The sequence below is a fragment of the Hemicordylus capensis genome, chromosome 3 (assembly GCF_027244095.1).
Source record: "Hemicordylus capensis ecotype Gifberg chromosome 3, rHemCap1.1.pri, whole genome shotgun sequence".
Classification (NCBI taxonomy): Eukaryota; Metazoa; Chordata; class Lepidosauria; order Squamata; family Cordylidae; genus Hemicordylus; species Hemicordylus capensis.
Genome location: NC_069659.1, coordinates 296,977,027 through 296,991,785, shown reverse-complemented (window position 1 = coordinate 296,991,785; position 14,759 = coordinate 296,977,027). Strand labels below are relative to the sequence as shown.

The following is a 14,759-nucleotide window of genomic DNA, read 5'->3' as shown; positions in this document are numbered from 1 at the left end:
ACTTGGCAACCAGGTCTAAAGCCAAGGATGCTGAACCAGTGAGCTGAAGGAGACCAGCCATTGTCTAATACAGGTATACAACAAAATAGCTTAACTGCTGGCCTTCAAAAAGCTACTCTTTCTTTTTAACACTTACTTTTTAAAAATATAAATTCCAGCACTGCAAGCTAAGGAATGAAAACAGGTAATGCCTTTGATGTACAAAATAACTTATAGAGGAGACATAAGTACTCATGCCAAGAACATACAGGAGCAACATCGTGTGCGTGTGAAGCCAGAGTGAAAAGAATATAGGCAAACAGGTAGATGAGAGAGACTCCAGGATGGGTTTTAGAGAGGGAGCCTGGAATGGATCAGCTAAGGCAGAAAACTGCAGCATCTCAGGATGCAGGGACTGGCCGCTCTGATGTGTCCTGTTGCTGAGTTCTAGTGACGATCTGTGATCTTCTATTTTCATCCCATGTTCAGCCGGTCTATTTGTATAAATAAACCAAACACTGCAAAGACACCATCTGTCTGCAATGATTATCCTTCCAAAAGAAACCAGAAACCAAGGTGTGCTGTTGGCCGCTGAAATGTCTCACCACTTGGGGAAGTGACAACTAGAGGCAGCATAACAATAAATTATTATGTATTGTTTAAATAATGCAGTCGGTGTGCAAGATACAGTATACAGTGCAAGAGGACAGAGCCCTGCCCCAACAAGCTCACAACTGAACGTTTGACTCGGGATATAACAGAAGAAGGGAAGGAAAATGGAGAGGAGGGAAATAGAAGAAGGATATGCATTTATTTTAGTTACGTGTAACTTAGGCATACAGTAGTATATGGGGACTTAAAGAGCACAAGTGTGATGCTTAGAATAGATGTTAAATATCACATTAACAATAGTCTAGCAAGTTATAAAACATATTTGTTGTTATTAGTGAAATAACATGACCCTGTGCAGTAGAAGAACAATCAGTGTTGCACATGCACAGTGGTTCCACGTTTGCTGTTTGGGGTGGGGGGGAATCTACTTCACATAATCACTTTGCTTTACAAGAAAGAAGGTGGTGTGACTTCACCATACAGTATATGCAGGCTGTATGAGGTCCCTACATTTGCAAATTAATGCTACACGCACAGTGTCTTGGAGGTAAGCCCTGTTGAACTCAGTGGGACTTACTTCCAAGTAACACACATGGGATCCACTGACTTACTTATCTGCAGTATGGAGATAATATTGGCTTACACCACAGATTGTAAAGATTTTGGAGATATCTTTGGAGATAACTCAATATAAAACTCTCCAAAAACTTTTAAAATGCTGTATAAATGATGATGATGATGATTACTTGGATTAAAACCAGAACATAGGAAACTGCCTTATACAAAGTAAGACCATTAGCTCAGTACTGGGTACACTGGCTGGCAGCAGCTTTCCAAAGTTTCAGGCAGGAGTCTTTCCTAGCCCTATCTGGAAAGGCCAGGGATTGAACCTGGAACCTTCTGCATGCAAACCAGATGTTCTACCACTAAGCAATGGCCCCATCCCTGGTTGGGACCCAGCAGCTCTACTGCAGTGCAGACTTGAACTGTATGCGAGGAGCACAACCCAGGATTCTAGTTTAGCCGTTCTGAGTGTCATTACCAAAGTACTCTGCTAAGTCTGCTATAGCGTCTTGACAGCTGTTTAATTTCCTAGGGAAAGTGTGAAATCCTTCTCTAGTGGCTGATTTAAAGTCTCTCTCATGTCACCGATGTTTTAAAAAGAAATGTGATTGCTTATTTAATTGCAAACATTGGCACATTCAAGGTTTATTTACAGTAAAAATTGAAACATTTTGAGGATGCAGTCTGGAATGGAGTTCAGCATGTGCAAGTCTCAATGATTTTACCAGCTTTTCAAGTACTCTAAGCCAGGGATTCTCAATGTCGAGTCCCCAGATATTATTGGACTTCAGCTCCCATAATACCCAACCAAAGGCCACTGGGGCTGGGGATTATGGGAGCTGAAGTCCAATGACGTCTGGGGACTCAACAGTATTTATTTTATTTATTTATTTTCACATTTTATATCCTGCTCTTCCTCCAAGGAACCCAGAGTGGTGTACTGCATACTTAAGTTGACGATTAAGCTGACCATTAAGTTGATTCACATTGAGAATCTCTGCTCTAAACCTTGCACCCCAGTGGCTCAGCTGCCATTGGACATGGGGACAGGATGTTCCTAGGCTATGAGGGTGGGGTTTAGGGACCTGGTCCTGGTGTCCCTCACACCCAGTGACCCTCCTTATCCCAGAGACTCCCCCACTGTTGAAGCTACTACCAGATGTGCTGCCCTGCACTGGCCACGCCTCTTCTGTCTGCAACAGCATACTGATGCAGGGGCACTTGCAAGGGAGAGGAAAGTGTTTGCTAGCTGGATGAGTTGCATGTCCGTGGCCGGCGCCATCAGTACACCCTGCGTCTGCATGCTGAAAGAGGCATGGCCTGTGTGAGGCAGCACGCCCAGTGACAACAGGTAGGGTGTGGCACCCACCCTCAGAGGGCTGCTGCCACCTTTCCTAAGCCCCCGTTACAGCCCAGGCTTTTCAGACGACTTGCTCTCTTCATACAGAGATGGGACCTCTTCTATATATAAGAATAAGAATTCTAAGTTGTCACATCATGTTCCCTTTTATGAGGTGGTTGATTGTTAAAAGAAGAAATACAATTCATAGAGGGAGAAGAATCCCAAAGGCTTCTGTGTATAACAGGGCAGAACCACCCATCAACAGCCTTGTACAGCTCAATAAGATGGACTGCAGAAGATGCCCACAGACCAAATAGTGCAGCAAGCCCTGTGCTGCAAGGGAAGGCAATGCTGACTTCCCTCCTATGAGGGATGGGGCTGTAACTGAGAGGTAGAGCACATTGTCTGTATGCAGAAGATACCTCCATAGGACCAAGGGAAGCTGCCTTATACCCAGTCAGACCGCTGGTCTGTCTGGCTCAGTATTGTCTACTCTATGCTGATGGGCAGCAGTTCTCCAAAATTTCAGGCAGGCGTCTTTCCCAGCCCTACCTGGAGATGCCAGGGAGTGAACCTGGGACCTTCTGCATGCAAAGCAGATGCTCTACCACTGAGCTACAGCCCCATCCCTGAGCTATGGCCCTGTCCCCAAGGGCAGCTCCATGGGGGCAAGAGGGGCAAGTGCCCCCTCAGACACCTGCCCCCCCATTTCTGTTTCAGTGGCCCTATCCATCCCCAGCACAGCAACTCTCCAGTGGCTCTTGCAAGTGTCTATCTTATGTTTCTTTTTTAGATCGTGAACCCTTTGGGGACAGGGAGCCATTATTTATATAGGGAGCGGGCCAGCCAGCTGAAAAAAAATGGTGGCAGGTGGGGAAGGATGAAGACAGTGGATGGCGGCAGGCAGGGAAGGACAAAGACAGCGGACAGGGGGCAGGCAGGGAAACAGACTGCCGGCAGGTGGGGAAGGACGAAGATGGCAGGCAGGGGGTTGGCAGGGAAGAAGATGGGCTGGGGGGGAGAATGTGGCGGGGGCAGGCAGGCAAAAAAGCTGGGGTGGGGGGAGAAAGTGGCATCGGCAAACTAGGGGCGCAGATGCTTTGCGCTGGATTATCTAGTTCCCCTTATTTGAGTATCTCACTTTTTAAATGGAAGTGTAACTGAGACACATAGCACAGAGAGAGAGAGAGTGTGTTAAAGGATATCAATACTAACAGAAAAGACTGCAGAAATCAGGCCACTATGGTGGCAATCCAGATCTACGAAAACCAATGTAACTTTTGCAGTGCACAGGATATGGATTGCACCCTGTGTATGTTTGCCCTGGAAAATCTGTAACTGATTTGTCTAGCAAAACCACTGGGTCTGTACTGGAACCAAGAGTCGAATGCTATTCAAATCAAAGTTGACATATGATGGCAATGGACACTCACCTGCAATGTACAGGGCTTCGATACAGAATATAATTGCTTGTGCTGCCGCATTGTTTGGATACAAGAGACCACCATCCTGCTGAAGCAAAGCTGGTCTAGGTCTGGTCAGTATTTGGATGCAAAACACTGCCTGGAACCCCATCTCCCCCAAGTTCCATGATGGAAGGAAGGTGGGATATACATGCAATCAATAATTCAGCACCAGCATAGATAGCACAGACAGCACAGGGCCTGTTAGACGCACACCTGCCAACAAGCTCCCTATATTCCTCCTCTGGTGCTGTACATAGGGTTCATCAGAGAGAATTCCTGGACCCAATTGTTGGGTGTGTGTGTATGTGTGTGCACATTTCCAGACTCCCCCCCCTTTTTTTTTACTGGGCCTGGAAAAAGTGCTTGACAGTGGAGTCTGTTCCAAACATTTTTCTCTATAGTGCTCTTTGCAGAAGAGGGTAAGGAGCTCAGACAGTTCCAGGAGCAGTAGCTGAGGGTAGAGCTTCTGCAGAGCTTCGTCTTTTGTACTGTAACAATAAAGAACCATTGCGTTTAAGCCCTGCTGAGCTTTGCATTTCTTCCTGCCTTACTTTACACAGGAGATACTTCCTGTTGGCTTAGAGGACCCCTCACAAGACTGCAGGCGCTGCATCAGGTAATGAGTGTTCTAGAGAGAAATGGGACCCCACCAGTGCCATTGGAGGAAAGGGGGCTCTCTCTGTCCATATTCATTCATTCATTCAACGTGTTTTATACCACCCAAAACGTACGTCTCTGGGTGGTTTACAACAAAGCAAAACAAACAACAGAAAAAGTTAAAACATCAGTTAAAACAAAATAAAGGACAACATTAGTTAAAGCAAAAATAATAATGGAAAACATTAAAACATTACAACAATTTACAAAAATTTTAAGCAATATTTTTAAACAGTGTTAAAACACTTAAAATAATATTTACTAATAAGCCTGGGTGGACAGATGCATCTTTAAAGACTTTTTAAAAGCTGTCAGAGATGGGGAGGCTCTTATTTCAGCAGGGAGCATATTCCAAAGCCTCAGGGCAGCAACGGAGAAGTCCTGTCCCCAAGTAGCCACCAGACGAGTCAGGGGCAACTGTAGACAAACCTCTCCTGATTATCTCAATGAGTGGTAGGGTTCATGACGAAGAAGACATTCTCTTAAATACCTAGGGGCCAAGCCAAGTAGGGCTTTATAGGTTATAACCGCACCTTGTACTTTGCCCAGAAACTTATTGGCAGCCAGTGTAGCTCTTTCAATATGGGAGTAACATGGACCCAGAGACCAACCTGGCTGTCACATTCTGGACCAACTGTAGTTTCTTTCCAGACTATATACAAGGGCAGGCCCACACAGAGCACATTTCAGTAATTCAGTCTGGAGGTTACCAGCATATGTACCACTGTTCTGAGGTCATTTATCCCAAGAAATGGACACATACTTCATAGCTCAACTCAGAGGCCAACTATCACCCTTGCTAACTCTAGGGATGATCCAGAAAGGAGTGGAAGGGGGTTACTGAGCCATATAGTGAGTGCCAACCTAGCCCGCCAACAGCACAGGTGCTAGAGAAAAGATAAGAATATGGGGCTTATAAACCTTGACAGTATGTAGCTGCAATGCCTGGAGGAAAGCACCAGAAAAATTGGTACAATTTGTTAAAGCAGTCTTCCTGCTCAAATTCCTTCCTGCACCTTTTTCATCCACCATGACCTTATACCTACATCTTGGACAGGATATCCAATTCCTGGACTTTCCAGGCCAGTCCTGGATATGTGGCAATCATTCCCCTCCTTTCCCTCTCAAAAATACGCTTTGTGCAGATGCACCAAAGCAGGGGAACCAAATCAAATCTTTGTCCTTTCGTGGACTTCAACTCCCCTCTGGGAAAGGCTGGTCTTGTGGTAGCGAGCATGACTTGTCCCCCTAGCTAAGCAGGGTCTGCCCTGGTTGCATTTGGATGGGAGACTACATGTGTGAACCCTGTATGATATTCCCCTTAGGGGATGGAGCCGCTCTGGGAAGAGCAGAAGGTTTCAAGTTGCCTCTCTGGTTTCTCCAAGATAGGGCTGAGAGAGATTCCTGCCTGCAACCTTGGAGAAGCCGCTGCCAGTCTGTGTAGACAACACTGAGCTAGATAGACCAATGGTCTGACACATTATACGGCAGCTTCCTACATTCCTATGTTCCTAAGGCATGGAAGCAGCCTATGGTCTTCAAGTGTAAACCCTTTCCTCACCAGCCATTAACCTTGTCAAAGAGGCCATTCTTACACACAGCCTAACCCCAGGCTAGGGATGCCCAGCCAGGGTTAGGCTACGTGTGAGAACGGCCAGGATCTGGCCCTATCCTGGCAGGCCAGTGCTCCCTAGCCCTGCTTTTTAGCCCAGCTGTTACCTGAGGTTAAGAGAGTGAGCGCTCCTTTAACCCAGGCTACCAGATCATGTGTTCACTGGGGCTATGTTTAGCTGCAGCAGACACAGAGACAAGTACCTAGAGCATCCATCTCTTGGGGGAATGCCCCAATGTATCACACATGTTGTGCAGTGCATTGTAGGATTCCTGGAGGCTGGGACAATGAGTCCCAGCCTCTATTTACCCGTGTAGGAGTGTGCACGGAACCTTCTGGCCCAGTTCAGTTTGAGTCCAGACCAGACTCGAACCTCACCGGCCAAGTCTGGTCCGACCCCCATCGAACCCGCCCCCCCCCCCCCCGCGGTCCTGTCCTGTCTGGACACGTTCGCAATTTTTTTAAAAAAATTACATGAATTTAAAGTACCTTTAGACCCTTTGGGGGACTTCCTGTATGCCATGGAGGGGGGAGGGTCCGTGAAGTTTCCCCCTCCCCCCCGGTCTCTGAAGTCACTGCTGCAGCCTGGGAAATTGATCATTTTCGGGCCTCCACGGTGCGCAATGGCAGCCATTTTGGCCACTGCCGTGCATGCATAAATGATCCCTGTGAGACCTGGCATGACCCAGGGCCTCGCAGAGGTCATTTGCGCATGTGCAGAGGGCAGTTTGTTTTTTCCAAAATGGCCATTGTGCATGCGCAAATGACCTCTGTGAGGCTCTGGGTCATGCCAGGCTCGCAGGGGTCATTTACGCATGCACAGCAGTGGCCAAAATGGCCCGAATGGGCCAAAAATGATCAATTTCCTGGGCCGCAGCGGTGACTTCAGAGGCCGGCGGGGGAGGGGGAACCTTCGCAGACACACACACACACAGACACCCGTGGCATACAGGAAGCCCCTCGAAGGGGGCTAAACGTACTTTAAATTCAATTAATTTTTTTAAAAGAAAAAATTGCGAACATGTCCGGAGGTTTGGTTCCAGTTCGGATAGAACTGAGTGGGGGTTCAGTTCTATCCCCAACCCCCGAACCTCCGGACCATCAAACTGCCAGACCTGTTCACACATCCCTATACCCGTGCTGTAGGGAACAGCAGTGCAGAGATTCATCCATGTTGCTCCTGATAGCACTGGTTGCGTGGGCATGTAGCTTTTATGCCTTTGGGGCTATGAGCAGTCATCTGGGGAAAGTAGGTTGAACCCTGCTTCCCCCACCTGCCTTCATGCGTGCATGCAGCATGGTGATGTGCATAGCCCCAAAGCCTCTTTAAGAATCAGCCTTAAATTTGAACTCCTCTGTTCTCTGTCTCTTGGCTGTTGTGGTTCCTTCTGAGATGTCTTGGCCAAGTTGTTATAGGTTTTATTCCAAAAGGCTACACATGGTTCTCATGCCCAAAGAGAAGCTTGAAGACAAAGAGGTCATTCACACAATCAAAAACTGTGTTCTACCTGGGGTTGAGAGCTGTGTGTGCACTTCCAGTTTTCAGTTGTGTGGAAGCAAGGTAAGAGAAAAACCTGGGTAGAAGTGATTGTGTGGAAGCAAGATGGGAGGAAAACCTGGGTAGCTTTTCCTCCTCTCTTTCTTCCACACAATCACTTCTACCCAGGTTTTTCTCTTACCTTGCTTCCACACAACTGAAAACTGGAAGTGCACACACAGCTCTCAACCCCAGGTAGAACACAGTTTTTGATTGTGTGAATGACCTCAAAGTCTCTTTCTTGTGGCCTCCTGAGTTATGACAAGCTGTCCCTGAAACTCAGAGTGACTTCAAAAGAATCCTAAATTCAATACCAGGAGTTACAATCAATATTCAGTACCGGGAACAATTCAACACCAGGGAGTTATTCTCACATGGCTTCATGCTGTGGGGTAAATGTTGAGTGAAGCCACTTCAAATCACATGCGCGGCATTGAGGTTTTGTCTGCTCTGCTCTCAGGTTTTGTTTTGATGCAAGTTCACATGTCATGCCTCTGTGTTTTCTTTCTAGCCAATGGGAGTGGGGTGTGTTTTCCTTCTAGCCAATGGGGGGTGGGGGTGGGTGGGAGAGAGATTACTAAAGAGCTATGTCTGCATTTCTAAAGAGAGTATCCCTCTTATCATGCTAAGGATGCCACTGTATGTCAGTGCCTCTCCCTATTTGCTCCTGCGTTTTCAGAAAAAGTAGCTTTAAATCAGCATTTTAGAAACCCAGAAATCCATTGAGATAAGCTAGAATTCACAAGACAAATTTGTGTGTGGAGGATCTTGAAAGGACTTCAGGGTAAGTCTCTTCCGGAGGAGATTCAGGGTAACAGCCCTGTTTGTAAAGCCTCCAGGAGGCAAACGGACAGTTTCTGCAGTCCTTTGCATGTGCGAGGTGCCTCAAGGATTGCATCTAGTGGACTGGGTCTCACGATCAGTGAGACCCGGTTTGGGGCAGTGAGAGGGAAGAGCAGGCTAAGCCTGCTCTCCCCACTCACGAGCGGGCAGGGAGCCCTGGGTGGCCGGATTGGCCGCCCACATGATGGCCAGCTTTGTGACGGAGCCAGCGGGGGGTGGGGGGAGCGGGGGCTGTGAGGCCTCCGCAAGCCCCAGTATGCCCTGCACGAGTGCGCAGGGCATACTGGGGAGACCCCCGGAGCCGAGAGGCAGCTTTTTGCCTCCTGGCCAGGGGTCTACTCATGTGTAGGCGCGCTGCGAAGGCACGCCACGGCTACTCACGGTCCTAAAAAGCAGATTTGCTGGAACGCTCGCTCCACAAACCTGTTTTTTAGCAGGGGTTCTTGAGCGGGTTACCCGCTCAAGAACCACCGGGCTCGGTTGTGAGCCCAGTGGTTCTTACGGTCAACAAAAATCGGGCTAGCCTCTGCTAGCCCGATTTTTGTTGATCGTGAGAATCGCCCCAGTGTTTTTCTGGTCCCAGTTAGGAAACCATGAGGTGATTCTCACAATCAGTGGAAATCTGGCTAAGGGAGCTTAGCCTGCTTTCCACAGATCCCTGCAGCCCTCACCAGCTCCATGACGGAGCCAGCTGTCGTGTGGGCAGCCGATCCGGCCGCCCAGGGCTGCAGCCCTGATCGTCTGCGGGGAGAGCGGTCTAAGCCCACTCTCCCCACAGAACCCCCTCCGGTGGGTCTCACTGATTGTGAGACTCGCCTCAAAGCCTCTTTCGGGCTGATGCAGAATGACACTGAGCTTGGGCATCAGACACATCAAATATACGATAAAAAGCCCGCTGTGATAAAACAGATCTTGCGCATATGCTGTTATTTCTCTCTGTACCTCTGTTTAGCTAACCATTGTTGACTGTACCTAAAAGCCTTTCCTTTGAAGTATCTGTCAGCCCAGAGATAAACTGCCAGGCAGTAATCGGTTGTGGCGTAAAGCTAGGCAATATACGCTGTATTAAAATAGGATAATCTGTATTTCAATCTTGAAACTCTCTTGACCAAAGGGGAGGTATGATTTCTCTTCTGTATCAAATGAAAAAATCCCTTTGTTCTCTCTGACCCATTCCTGGAAGGCCAAACTTTGCCAGCTCTAACTGCCATTTGTTTGCGAAGGTCTTTCCCCTGATCAAAGCCTTCCAGTCTTACAGATAATATGTCTGCTAAATTCCTTTTCTTCCTTGCCAGATGATGGCCCATCAAGCCTTAAATACTCCCTATTGACTTGTTGGTCCCTGGCACTGGCAGATAACCTCCTATGGGGAGAAATGTCTAGTTCTTGCTGCCTAGCTCCACTACTGTACTACTGTGAATAACTAATGTCATTTGGTTCCCACAGGATGTGTGCTATGACTTTTATCACATTTCTGTCCCAACCTTCCTCCAAGAGCTCGGAGTGGCATACAAGTTCCTTCCCACTCTATTGGATCCTCACAACAACCCTGTGAAGCAGGCTAGGCTGAAATATAGCAACTGGTCCAAGGTCACTCACTGACCTTCAGGGCAGAATGGGGATTTGAACCGTGGTTTCCCAGCTCCTGGTCTGATGCTCTAACCACCTCTCCACACCAGCTGTGATTTGTCCAGATTTCACATGGGTAGGATGAAGGCAGCTTTCTCAGGCTAAACTCACATCTGCCGCTTTGAACATTTTCACAATCACTCCTTTGAACAGGAATTTCCTGTTTCCCCCACTTCAGTTCATGCGCATTATCATTATTCACAACTTATGCTTTTCCAACTTTAAACTTTTTCCAGTGTATGCTTTCCCAACATCTAGATATGGTTTCCTAACTGGACCTGGAAAGACACTGGGTATAGTGCAGAGTTCTAGGCACATGCAGAGGATTTCAGAAATTCTCCATTTGTCTCTGACAATTGCTCCTGGTGCTGAACTGAGGATATCTCAAAGCTGCCCTGAATTTCCGGGACAGCTTGTTGTAGCTGATGAGGAAAGTGATAAGAAGAAAGAGACTTCAGACTCTCTTTTGTGTGTGAAACTGAAGCCTTATTCAAACGTTGAGGTCATTCACACAATCAAAAACTGTGTTCAACCTGGGTTTGTGTGTGCTCCCAAACCTGCTTCCACACAACTGGAAATTGGGAATACACACAGCTCCCAAACTCAGGAAGAACAGTTTTTGATTGTGTGAATGACCTCAAAAACTGTGTTCTACCCAGGTCTGTGAGTTGTGTGTGCTCCCAATTTTTGATTGTGTGGAAACAAGGTAAGAGGAAACTTGGGTAGAAGTGATTGTGTGGAAGAAAGGTAGGAGGAAAAGCTACCCAGATTTTCCTCCTACCTTGCTTCCTTTGTATCTCTTCTACCCAGGTTTTCCTCCTACCTTGCTTCCACACAATCATTTCTACCCCTGGTTTTCCTCTGAACTTGCTTCCACACAACTGAAAATAGGGAGCACACACTGTTCCCAAATGCAGATAGAATATAGTTTTTGATTGTGTGAATGACCTCATAGAGGCTCTTCTCACAATTAGTGAGAAGAGCTATGAGGGGGTTAAGGGGAGAGCGAGCTTAGCCCGGATCGGCTGCCCACATGACTGCCGGTTCTGTTATGGAGCCGGTGGGGGCGGGGGGGATTAGGGGCCGCGCGGCCCTTGGAAGCTCCAGCATGCCCTGCGCGAGGGAGCTGGGAGGCTGCTTTTCAGCCTCCTGGTTGGGGGTCTCCTCATGAGTAGCTGCAGTGTGGAGCCACACCATGGCAACTCGCGAGCAAAAAAAAAAAAAAAACGGGTTTGTGGAGCGCTCGCAAGGGGAGGGATAGTTTGGCTTTAAGGGGAGGGGGATTTTTGCGGGTTAACCACCTGGAGGCCACCAGGCTCGCCTGCGAGCCTGGTGGTCACCATGATCAGGAGAAATCAAGCTAGGCTCTCCTAGCCCAATTTTGTCTGATCGTCGGAATAGCCTCATAGAGTTCTATCTTGGATCATACAAAACATTTCTGAAAATCCTTAGCAAACCTTCTTATTTGGTCGTAAACTACTTGGAATATAATGTTAAGGATTTGGAGGGGCCTTGGACAGACTCATGTTATCCTGAAATAGTAAGGGGGAGAAAAAGAAATATCTCCCAGATCCCCAGTACTCCTTGGGCTGTGTATTTTTCAGTTCCCATTTCCCCATTTCCAGTCTAAAGGATCATGGGTGGAAGCAGCAATCACTCTTGGTTTGAGGTTGGTGAACCCAGTGTGGTTTGTGGCAAGGGCATAACAAGGTTGGAGCGGGCCCTGTGGCAAAAAGTGAAGATGGGCCCAGCCCTAGACCCCCTGCTTTCTTCTCTTTCCTTTGTCTTTGCTGCTAAAGAAAGCTAAGGAATTAGTGAAAAACAAAACATTATTGGCATGCCCTTTCTCTCACTCCTATGCAGATAATATCAAACACTTCACCTCCTATGCAGATAGTATCAGACACTCCCGGCTTATAGTTTGCACCCTGTCTGGAATTTATTTATTTATTTATTACATTACATTACATTACATTACATTACATTACATTTTGGAGGGAATGGAGGATGTGCATTCACATATTGGCCAAATTTACTCCAATGTCCCTGCAAGCTATCAGGGAGCACTTCACACACAATTTGGATTTTTCATCACACATTAAGAGTGTAACCCAATTTATATCCAGGGTAAATAAAATCCACTTTTGCATTGGTTTTTTGGGGCAACTTGCAGTAAAGCCTTGCAGAAAACCTACAATAAAGCCTGCTGTCTGGGAATACATATATACCAGTCAGGCGGAGGGAGGTGTGTGTTGAACCTGAGCCCTAGCCAGCCAGTCAGATGAAGAGGAGGAGGGAGGGATGTAGCCTGATACTCCTCCCCCTCACTTCCTGGAGAGAACTTGCTGGAGAGGAGTTGCTTGAATCAAGACCAGTCCTCTGATCCAGAGCCGAAAGTGAGCCAGTAAGTCAAGGACGTGGGATGGGAAGAAGAGCAAGAAGCCCCTTCTTTCAGGTCTCAGTGACATTTGTTCCCCTCCTTTGTGGTCCATACATAAGGCCATGCCAAGTGTTTGGCCTTAAAGGGGTGAAGAATAATCTCTAATAGGATGTTTCCATGATCTGTGGTAATCTATATTAGGGGTGTGCATTTTGGAATTTTCTTGTTTTGATTTGTATCCGAATCGAAACATCCCCGTTTTGTTTTGTACCCAAATCTTCTGAATCCGAATCAGCCCTGTTTTGTTTTGTAGCCAAATTTTCCGAATCGATTTGGATTTTTAGAAAGGGTCCCAGGGCAAAAAGAGTGGGTGGTGGTGGTAGTGTCCAATGGGTGGAAGCTACCACCCAAATTTCAAAGGAATTAGGCAAATGGCTGATTTGTGTGTGTGTGTGTGTGTGTGTGTGTGTGTGATTTTTTTTTTTAAGTTTACACATATTTAAGAATTTTCCCATAGGGAATAATGGGGATTCCAGCAAATGTATCGCTTCAAATCAAGGGGAAAGGGATGACCCAGAGCAGAGTGTGGTGGGTGGTAATGCCCAATGGGGGCAAGGAAACTTCCAGAATTATTTCAAAGGAATTGGGCAAAGGGCTGATCTTTTGTGATTTGTTGAAGTTTACGTGTCTTTAAGATTTCTCCCATAGGGAATAATGGAGGTTTCAGCAGCCCCATAATTCTACTTGGGGGGGCGAGGGGTTGTGTAGTGCACATAGGGTGCCAACCACCCCATACGCACAAGCCTGTGGGGTACTGGGTTTTGTTGTTTCTGAGGTGTTCATTGTAGATTCTCTGGTAGAATATGAGATTTTCAGTGAAAAACAAGAATCCACTCTCATATGCTACCAGAGAATCTACACTCAGAACACCACAGAAACAGCAGAACCCAGCACCCCATGGGTTAGCAACCCTTCCCCTGGCCAATGTGGGGTCAGTAAAGAGTGGGAAGAAGCAAAAGAGCCAATGCGGAACAAGGAGGGAATTGTCAGCAGGTCAGCCCATGATTTAGGTCACCGATCAGAAGGCTGGAAGGGTGGGAAATTCAAAGAGATGTCAAACACAAAATGGAGACTGACTCAGAGATGACCACAAAATGGAGGTCCGAAACAACAAAATGTTTTGTAGCCGAAACAGGGGCATTTTGTTTTGTATACAAAACTTTTGGATCTGGAAAATGGGTGTTTTGTTTTGTCTACAAAACACCCGAAACAGGCTGTTTTGGGCAAAAAACATTTTGTATCCGAAACGTTTCACACATCCCTAATCTATATTCCCTGTGTGGTCACTCTAGCTCTGGAAAAGACTAGCAACTTCAGTTTGTGGTAATCAGTTACTACAAGGGCTCCTGCAAGATTGCACTAGGAGGGGGGAAATTAGGTCCTTTAATCTGTGAGAAATGGCAAGATGGTTGGTGTCCTTCCCCTCCTTTACATCAATGTGCTAATCTTCAAGGCTGCCTCATTCCCACTTCCCCAAATCTCATAAAGACCGAGGTGTCCAAACATGTAATTTAATGATTTTTCAAAATTATTATTATTTCTCTTGATGGTACAGAAGAGGGATTTCTTTATCTTTTTCCAGCCAAGACAGCACAAGAAGAATCAAAGGGAGAAATAACCAGGTGTCCTCGTCCATCAGCATTCATAAACAAAGATCTTTCTGTGCCAGTGTTTGGAGACGGGCTCAGCCGTGCTTTCTGAGGACAGGCCTTCTGATGGGACTCAGGCGTGATCCCAAGAGAGTTGGATCACTTGACATTTTGAGCCATTTGTATTACAAGGGAAAGCAGCGCAGGCTTCAAATGCAATCCTTGGATCAGCATTGGCCAGCCCTCTTGTTGCTGTGCCTGTCTCTTTGCTTGGGCGTGAAACTGCTGATGCCCTTCTGCAAGACAAATGAAATCTTTTGATGCCAAACAGATGGTCCTTGCTTTGCGGCCACATGTATTGGCCTGAAATACGTCGCTTGGATTAGCTTCCCTTACTGGGCATGGGAGGGCTAAATAGACTGATGTCAAATGTTCTGGCAGTTGTAGGCAACCATAATGGCTTGCTAGGGAGTACTCTTTGCTTGTGTC

At 46.9% G+C, this 14,759-nt stretch overlaps 1 long non-coding RNA gene across 1 annotated transcript; it reads left to right on the top strand.

Annotated features, from left to right (window-relative positions):
* The first annotated feature begins 18 nt into the window (after positions 1–18).
* On the top strand, positions 19–14,521 carry LOC128350107 (uncharacterized). The gene is made up of 3 exons (XR_008319156.1): positions 19–73; positions 4,524–4,579; positions 14,264–14,521. It is a non-coding gene; the product is annotated as an uncharacterized LOC128350107 (long non-coding RNA).
* The last annotated feature ends 238 nt before the right edge of the window (positions 14,522–14,759 follow it).